The 7,667-nt window shown below is 35.2% G+C and overlaps 1 non-coding gene across 1 annotated transcript; it reads left to right on the top strand.

The window, feature by feature from the left end:
* The first annotated feature begins 531 nt into the window (after nt 1-531).
* LOC111694226 lies at nt 532-654 on the top strand. The gene has a single exon (XR_002763581.1). It is a non-coding gene; the product is annotated as a U5 spliceosomal RNA (small nuclear RNA).
* Nucleotides 655-7,667: the final 7,013 nt, after the last annotated feature.

Below are 7,667 nucleotides of genomic sequence, written 5' to 3'. Positions count from 1 at the left end.
TATAAGTTGCGGCGTTGCCTCTACGTAAGCATTGCGATGAAGCTTTTCGTGAAGCTGCACAACTCATTAATTTCTCAGTGAAAGGTTAAATTTATTGCACTCCGATAGTAATTAAGGATGTCATCTCGAAGGTACGAAAATTTATCGCACCACTCGTGCGAAAGGATTAGCTTAATTGCCCTAGCTCATTACGGTAAACTAAAATATAACATAAATTTTAATCGAGAAATATTCTTTAACATATTATTTACAGATTCTTTTCACAGCTCTCACTCAACCCTGTTTTATCAAAAGTAACCAAGCAATGGATGAAAATTGTTGACAAAACATAATAACATTTAGTATGAAATCGAATGTTAATACTACTATATAGTCAAAGAATACAGATGCTAAGTTTACATAGTATACGATTAAAACTGTCAACATTCAGTACCTCGAATTGTCACTACGCGGCATATGATTCAATATCGAAAATCCTACAAGCAGTAAAGCAAAGTTCCAGAGTTAAGTACGGGAAAAACAGATGTAGTGTCAACCTAGTTTCCCTTCAGTAAACGAATAAATCTTTCGCCTTTTACTAAAGATTTCCGTGGAGGGGAACATTTTATAGGTCTTAAGACCAATTTTTGATTTGGCCAAATTTATATTTGGCCTCTTAAACTAATTGAAACATAATTCAACCTGTACTGTTGTTGCTTTCGGGAGCCGCACAATGTATAAGTAATCAATACATTTTAATATGTTTTTTGTACAAAAAATTTTGCATATTAATATTTGATAGCTAAGTTAACTTTTTATTTCTGGTCGACATTTTATTTACGGAAAAATGATGTACCTTTGTGCTTACTTCAGCTCGTTCTTATTTCAAAGAATGTACTTCAATTGCAGTATAAATCTAGAAATTCCAACAATTGTCATTTTTGAAATATTTCTGTAAGTATTTTTTAGAATTTACAATTCTTTTATCAAATAGAAGTATTCAGAATATTATTTATTTTTAAGTATAACTTTTATACAAAATAAACATATTTTGTGAACCAAGTCAAGTAATTATGGAAATAGCGGAAATCGATATGTTATACATAAAAGCAAATGAAAAATATGTTTGATAAATTTTCAGTATAAGTCTGTTTCTTGAAATTGCGACTGTGGTTTATGATTAAATGAGGTATTCAAATTTACAAAAATCAATTGCAATCCATGAATTCGTAGTTCAAATTTTAAATTGAAATTTGCATAAAAGCTCGACTATAAATTGGATTTTAAATCATAAGTAATATTTGATATTTTAGGTACGAGATGAGTATCGAAGTTGTGGTTTTTATTGTTGTTTATGAGAAATAAGTATAGTTCAAAAAGTATAAAAATGTAGAAAATAGTATTGGTAAATATAATTCTTTAAAATGTTTTCCAAACCGTACTGTAAAAGTAATACCAAGAGTGTATCCCAAAAAAGTTTTCTTGTTATTGGAAATTGAATTGTAAAGTACATAAAGTAGTCTGTTGAAAAATACAGCAATTTTTGAAAAATTTTCCCCAATTATGTAGTATTGTAACAAGTGAATAAAGTACTGATAACATTATATAGCTCGAAGAACGAATCTCGCCAAGGACGAACGAATTCATTCGCACAATTTGGCGCTCTTTCACGTTCTCCTATTCAAGTCTTTTCTATCGCGCAGTGCACAGCCTTTCAAACGTTCATGATTTTTGCCGTTAAATTGAATTTACTAAGGCTGCAAGTCAACATAGTTTGTCAAATGGTAAGATCTAACGCTGGTTTAGGTCTTATCGATCCATGCTCTAAACTTGGTGCTATAGAGTAAGACGTTTACGTTCCTCGACTGTTTAACGATTCGAGTTTGAGGGGCATTATTGTACTCCGCTTCCCGAAGTATCTGACCATTGAATGTCAGCGAAATACATAACCATTGAAATGACAAAACGACCTGATCTACAATATTACACTCTAGATGCAAAATTCACTGGAACATGGAGCTGAATATCAAATGGAATTATTTAGATATTCATCGAGTCGCAAGTGTGTTTGCTTTTAAGATAAACAAAAACTTTTAACCTTACGCCCTTCACTGCAAGCAACAACCACTACATTATTTTAAATTCAATCAGGCCGTTAACGCTTGAATAAACATTTAGGTTGAAAAACTTTAACAAGCTGGAAGCATAAAGTCAAAATTTCCAGAAACTCAAAATTAACTTTTGTGTACAAAATAGCTTTCTCTCCCTCTTTCCGTTCACACGCGTCAACCTTTCTCAGCTTAAGCATAAAATGTCGTGGAAATTCAAAGTCATTTTGAGGAAATACAACGAGTGACAGTGTGAGTGGCTATTATGTTGTTGCTTTGCTGTCAGGTAAAAATCTTCTATAAATTGCAATGAGAGCAAAGAAAGTACAGACATGTTACTCTTGTGTTTTGAACGAGCTGAAACAATAAAAACTGAAAGCAATTATCAGTGATGTAACATAAAATTTTGTGTTACTACAAAGTTTAATGATTAGAAAAGTTTATAATATTAATTTCAAATGCCAAGTATAATACTATAAATGCGAAATGGTTCTAAAAGTACATTTACAAAGCTATTCAATGTGACAGAGGAACAACCGTATTTTACTTCATCATATCAGAAATTAAAATTTTCAAACTGCACGTTATTGAATATTATTTGTAAACTGACTAGAAGTATATTATAAAATAAGAATATTGAAATGACGTATTAATTTTTTCCAGATATTCTTGTAATGAAAGTTGATACATTGATTTTTTTAAAAAAAGTAAAACTCAAAGTATATACTTTCTCCCCATCAACAATTTACAAAAGATCAAATTTGTACTTTAAAATTTGCCATAGAAGGTGTTGAGCGATGAAACTTTTCGAAAAGGAGCTCGTGGCTTGAATAATGTGTATTGCAGTTACATCTGTTAAATAAAAAATGTTATTCCCTTGCTATATCTTTCGCATGAGCCTTAGCATCTTAAATTGGCTTGGAATTCTACAGATTTAGTTTTAAATTATTTATAAAAATATTTTGAAGAAATATCAAGACGAATAATAGCAACCTACACATTTCTCATCCATTCCGGATTTATATTACTTCATTTTTTAATTATTTTCAATATAAGTCGACGATATTGAAACAAACAAATCCTAAATATTTCATAACAAAAAGATTTTATTGGAAAAAATTATTATGATATTCGTTTTTTGCTTTATGGATTCTTCTAAAGTTAAAGAATTTTTTTTTTACGTAATGATAGATCTTAAAACGTTTATTCAAGCATTTTATCGCGAGAAAGTACAGCTTTCGAAAGGTAATTAAAAGTCTCTTTTGTCGAAACTGTAACTTGAAATTATGGTTCAGTGGACACGGAATATTTTATTATTTAAAATATCTTTTCTGCCATTAGTTTTTTTATAATTCTTCAAAAAATCAAGATTTGGAATTTTCTCACTTCATGAGCTCGTTCAGTACTCTACAGTTTAAATGAGTGCTTCGTTATAGACACTTATTGATTCTTTTTCTCTTCAAACTTGTTAAACTAATTTAACACAATTTTCTTAATGCTGAGGAATTCGCAACTTCTATAATAATTATACACTTTGTAGCTCCACAGACACCTATAAAAATTTAATAAAGAACTGAAGTGCCGAAGGGGAAATTTCATCGATTTTCCAACACATATTTCTTCATAAGGATTTTATCACTTTTGACGATAACAATGGATAAAAGTCAAGCTTAACGAAAAATTTTTCAAAGTTTAAAAAAACGCAGGCTAATGGTTAAAATTTTAATTTAGTTTATGGAAAAATTTTCACTCCCGAGCCTGTAGAAGCAGAGATCGTATATCACAAGTTTTCGTACAAGGAAGAAAGGCTCGATTGCTCGACTCTGTCCATAGAAAGGTTCGATGTCTAAAGGAGGGAAAAAAGCTGAGCTTACGCGGTTAAAGTAAAGTTTACCCTCAACTTTAACCTTTTGGGTGAAAAAAAAAGGAATGGATTTTTCTCATTGCTCTCGGAAAACATAGAATTAGTTAGGTTTGCGAGAGACGAAATGGTCTTGGTTGATTTAACTGATTTATTTGCTAATTACACATTAGTGTCACACTTGATTAAATTGAGTTTTATTGGTTTAGATGCAAAAAAAAAATTAAAACAGAACTAAATGAAATGAAAACTATAAAACGGTGAGTAAAAAACAGAAGTTCCCTGGTATCGATGAGAGCTTTATTTGCATAGAATATTAAAATTGCGAACATCAAAGTTGCTACCTAAGTCACTTGCTATGCATTTTCAAGAAAATTTTCATTCACATAATTTGTATTTTTTACTTGCAGATCACAATGAATGAAATATTCCATTGGCTGGATGAAAATGAAAATTCCAAAGTTAACGGAACTTTCAATCATTTCGACGTTATTTCGCATAATTGAACATGACCATACGATTTATAAGCTTCAATTAATATTGTCAAGCAAGTACCGCTCTTTTATGAAGTAGCTATGAGCTATTTCGACTTTGAAAGCTTATGGTACTGCAGAGTCAGATAAATTTATCGAATATGCGCTAATTTTTTTTACTCGTAATTTTCAGGTCTCACGTGCGATATAGGAGATGAAAGAGTTAAAGAGCATAATGGATGTATGAGGAGCCGACTGGTCTATTTATAATCCAAGGCTCCTTGAACTTATTTCTCCATTCATTATTTGCGCCCGCAATACGAGCTTCTCGCTTTCATATACTTTTGTTTCAACTTTTATGGCATTTCACTTAAGACTGCTTCGTTCTCTTTTTTAGTCTATAAACTTCGACGTATTAGGTCAGTAAAGGGTGAGCAGCAGCGCTCAAGAGAGGGAGAGAGAGAGAGAGTAGCGAGCGAGAGAGAAAGTGGCAAGTGGCACAATTTATCGCGCGAGATGAAAAAAGTTTGGGGTGCACGTAGAGCGCGCGCGAAAAACAAAGAAAGGCAGCGAGCGAGCAGCACATAAGAAAACCGCATCACACGAAAAGAAGCTTTGATACTGCATCTTGTTGAGGAAAAGTTTGCTTCGAAATAAGATTGGCCCTTGTTTTTTCTCCCGAAACTATCATCACTTCAGGGCGAGCGCTGCACGGTTCAGACAAAAATCTAGTGCACACAGGAGGGAGAGAGAGAAAGAGAGAGAGACGGGAGAGGGAGGAGAGGACGAAACAAGCTTTGCAAGTAATTTTATTTCCTACACACTCGGCTGTTTCTGCATTCGAATGAAAATTCACTCGTCACGCCCTTGTTACCTATACACGCAGAGAGAGAGAGAGAGAGAGAGACAGAGAGAGGCGCGCGTATGTACACGAGCCCAGGCAGATTCAATTATGATTGCAATTTAGCGTGCGTAGTATACTATATACGCAGCCGGTGTGTATGAGCTCGTACACGTATATACATGCAGTGCCGTTTTAGCTGCGATATTTACTGATACTATTTCCTGTTATATACGCGCTCTCTCTCTCTCACTTCGGCGTAGAGTAGTGCGCGAGGCGTATACGCGGCCTGCTGCTGCTGCTGCTGAACTGCACCTACAAAGTCTCATAATTTCTCGAAGCGCCCCCAAAGTGTATACGTATCGGAAATTTCCCCCGTATATACTTCCATTATGAGTCGCGAGTCGAGCGATCGGAGGCCGTACGCCACGAATGCAGTGTATACGTCGGAATATATATAGCAGCAGGGCGTATCTCTCGTATTTAAAATCATTTCTGAAAGGGAATAGCGAAAGAAGCAATTTGTTACATTTTTTTACGCTAAAAGCGCAGCGCACGATGAATTTTTCAAACGTCATTCCGAAATTTTACAATATACATTGTGCCGCTGCAAGCGCTGCATCGATCATATATATGAATATACAACGCTCGAATACTTCCAAAGCTTCGCCCTTATTCTTTTATTCTTTTTTCTCTCTTTTTCATTTTTTCATCTTTTTTTTTCGTCGTGCGCTAAAATGAATGAAGTATATTCCGCGTTCTGGGCAAATGACGTACACATGTACGTGAGTGCTGACGCATCGCGCGCCGCTTGAAACGAAGCTTCGTTTTTTACAAATACACGTGAAATGCTGTAACAAACGTTTTCACGTGTACGTAATCAGCTCATCTTTTTTCCCCATGAATATGGCCAATTACTGCTGCAATAATTTTCCCTATTTTAATGCTAGCGAATCGTTTCTCTTGACGACTCACGCCACAACAACAAATGCGCACTTAGCATGCATATATAGCCCGTGCGGTAGTTCCCAGATTCGGAGTGCATACACCTACACACACAGGCACACACTGAGAGAGTAACCTGGCGCGTGCATATGTCAGTTCTTGCATTTAAATGCTCGGTAAATAAATGTAGTGCACGTGTGAAATAAGCCAACGGATAACATTGAGGGCGAAGCTTGAGGTTTGTGTATTGTTTGGAATTTAAAAAATAAATAAGTGAAAGAAAACTAGTTAGCCTCTGATTTTATTTCTTGGGACGCTTAAAAATATAATAGATTGAATGAACGGGCTTAATATGACTCGCGTCGAGCGAAGCAATTTCAATCGAGCAAAATTCCTCCGTTGAACTTTTCTTGCTGAGCGTAGCTCTGCTTTTTGTGCGAGAGCTCTGAATTTAAGTAGATCACCGGACAGAAATTTGTTTCCCCCCCCCCTTTCCCCCTCTTTTTTACTTGTTTCTATTTCTCATTCGAATTTAATACGCTCATTCGTACTTGTAAGAAAGGCTCGAGCTGCTCTCAAACCGACACATAACAATAACATTTCAATTAAACGAGTTATAAACGCGCGTCTGGCATTGGTAAAATTTCAAATTTTACTCCCTCCCTTCGCGACTACATAGAAAACGGATGATCGCGCGAAATTTCCAGAATAAAGCGCACTTTCGTGTCTCGGGTCGCATTTAAATGGCAAACGAATAATTTGCATAAATTTCTCCTCTGCCTTGGCCTCGCGCGCGCGCGTGAATCCTTGGAAAAGAATGAAATTGAACGCGAGAGCAGTGCCCCGCGCTCTTTGCCCTTTTTTTCTCGTTATCCGTCTCTTTCTCTGCAGAACCTAAGACATAATCTTCGAGAGCCTCTTGCCCAACAGGGAAATAGAGAGAAAAAAGACTCGGGGATGAGTACATTATTATGGACTAAGTACATGCAGAGGAAGCTGATCTCATTTTTATTGCTTACTAACCACTTGGATTAAAATTGTTCATATATATTCAAGTATAAATTTTTTTCCTCCTTTAGTACGCCAGCAGCGAGGAAAAAAACTGTCGGATTTCAAGAGCTACATAATTTGTAGTCCCTTGACTAAGCGTATATAGTCACTTAAATATGATGTATGGCGGGGCTGCAAAGGCGTGAATTTATTCAAGAATTACGTTTTTTTTTTCATAGATAAATCGCTTATTTTTGCTATGATTTTAACTCTATCAGGCCACTGAACAAATCCCTAATTCCAAGATAATCTCGAGTGAAAGCAGGACTCTATGTATGCGCTGGTTTGTAGGGACTGTTATTCAAACTTAATCACATTAGCATGATTAATCTGCAGGAAGGAGATTTCGGTGCTTGCGCGCGAGCCGGTAACCTTAGAATACATCATATAACCATTTTCATCAAAGGGAA

This window comes from Trichogramma pretiosum, unplaced genomic scaffold (genome assembly GCF_000599845.2).
Source record: "Trichogramma pretiosum strain Unisexual culture from Peru unplaced genomic scaffold, Tpre_2.0 scaffold2, whole genome shotgun sequence".
Lineage (NCBI taxonomy): Eukaryota > Metazoa > Arthropoda > Insecta > Hymenoptera > Trichogrammatidae > Trichogramma > Trichogramma pretiosum.
The sequence above is the reverse complement of the archived record's forward strand: the minus strand, read 5'-3'. Positions and strand labels throughout refer to the sequence as shown.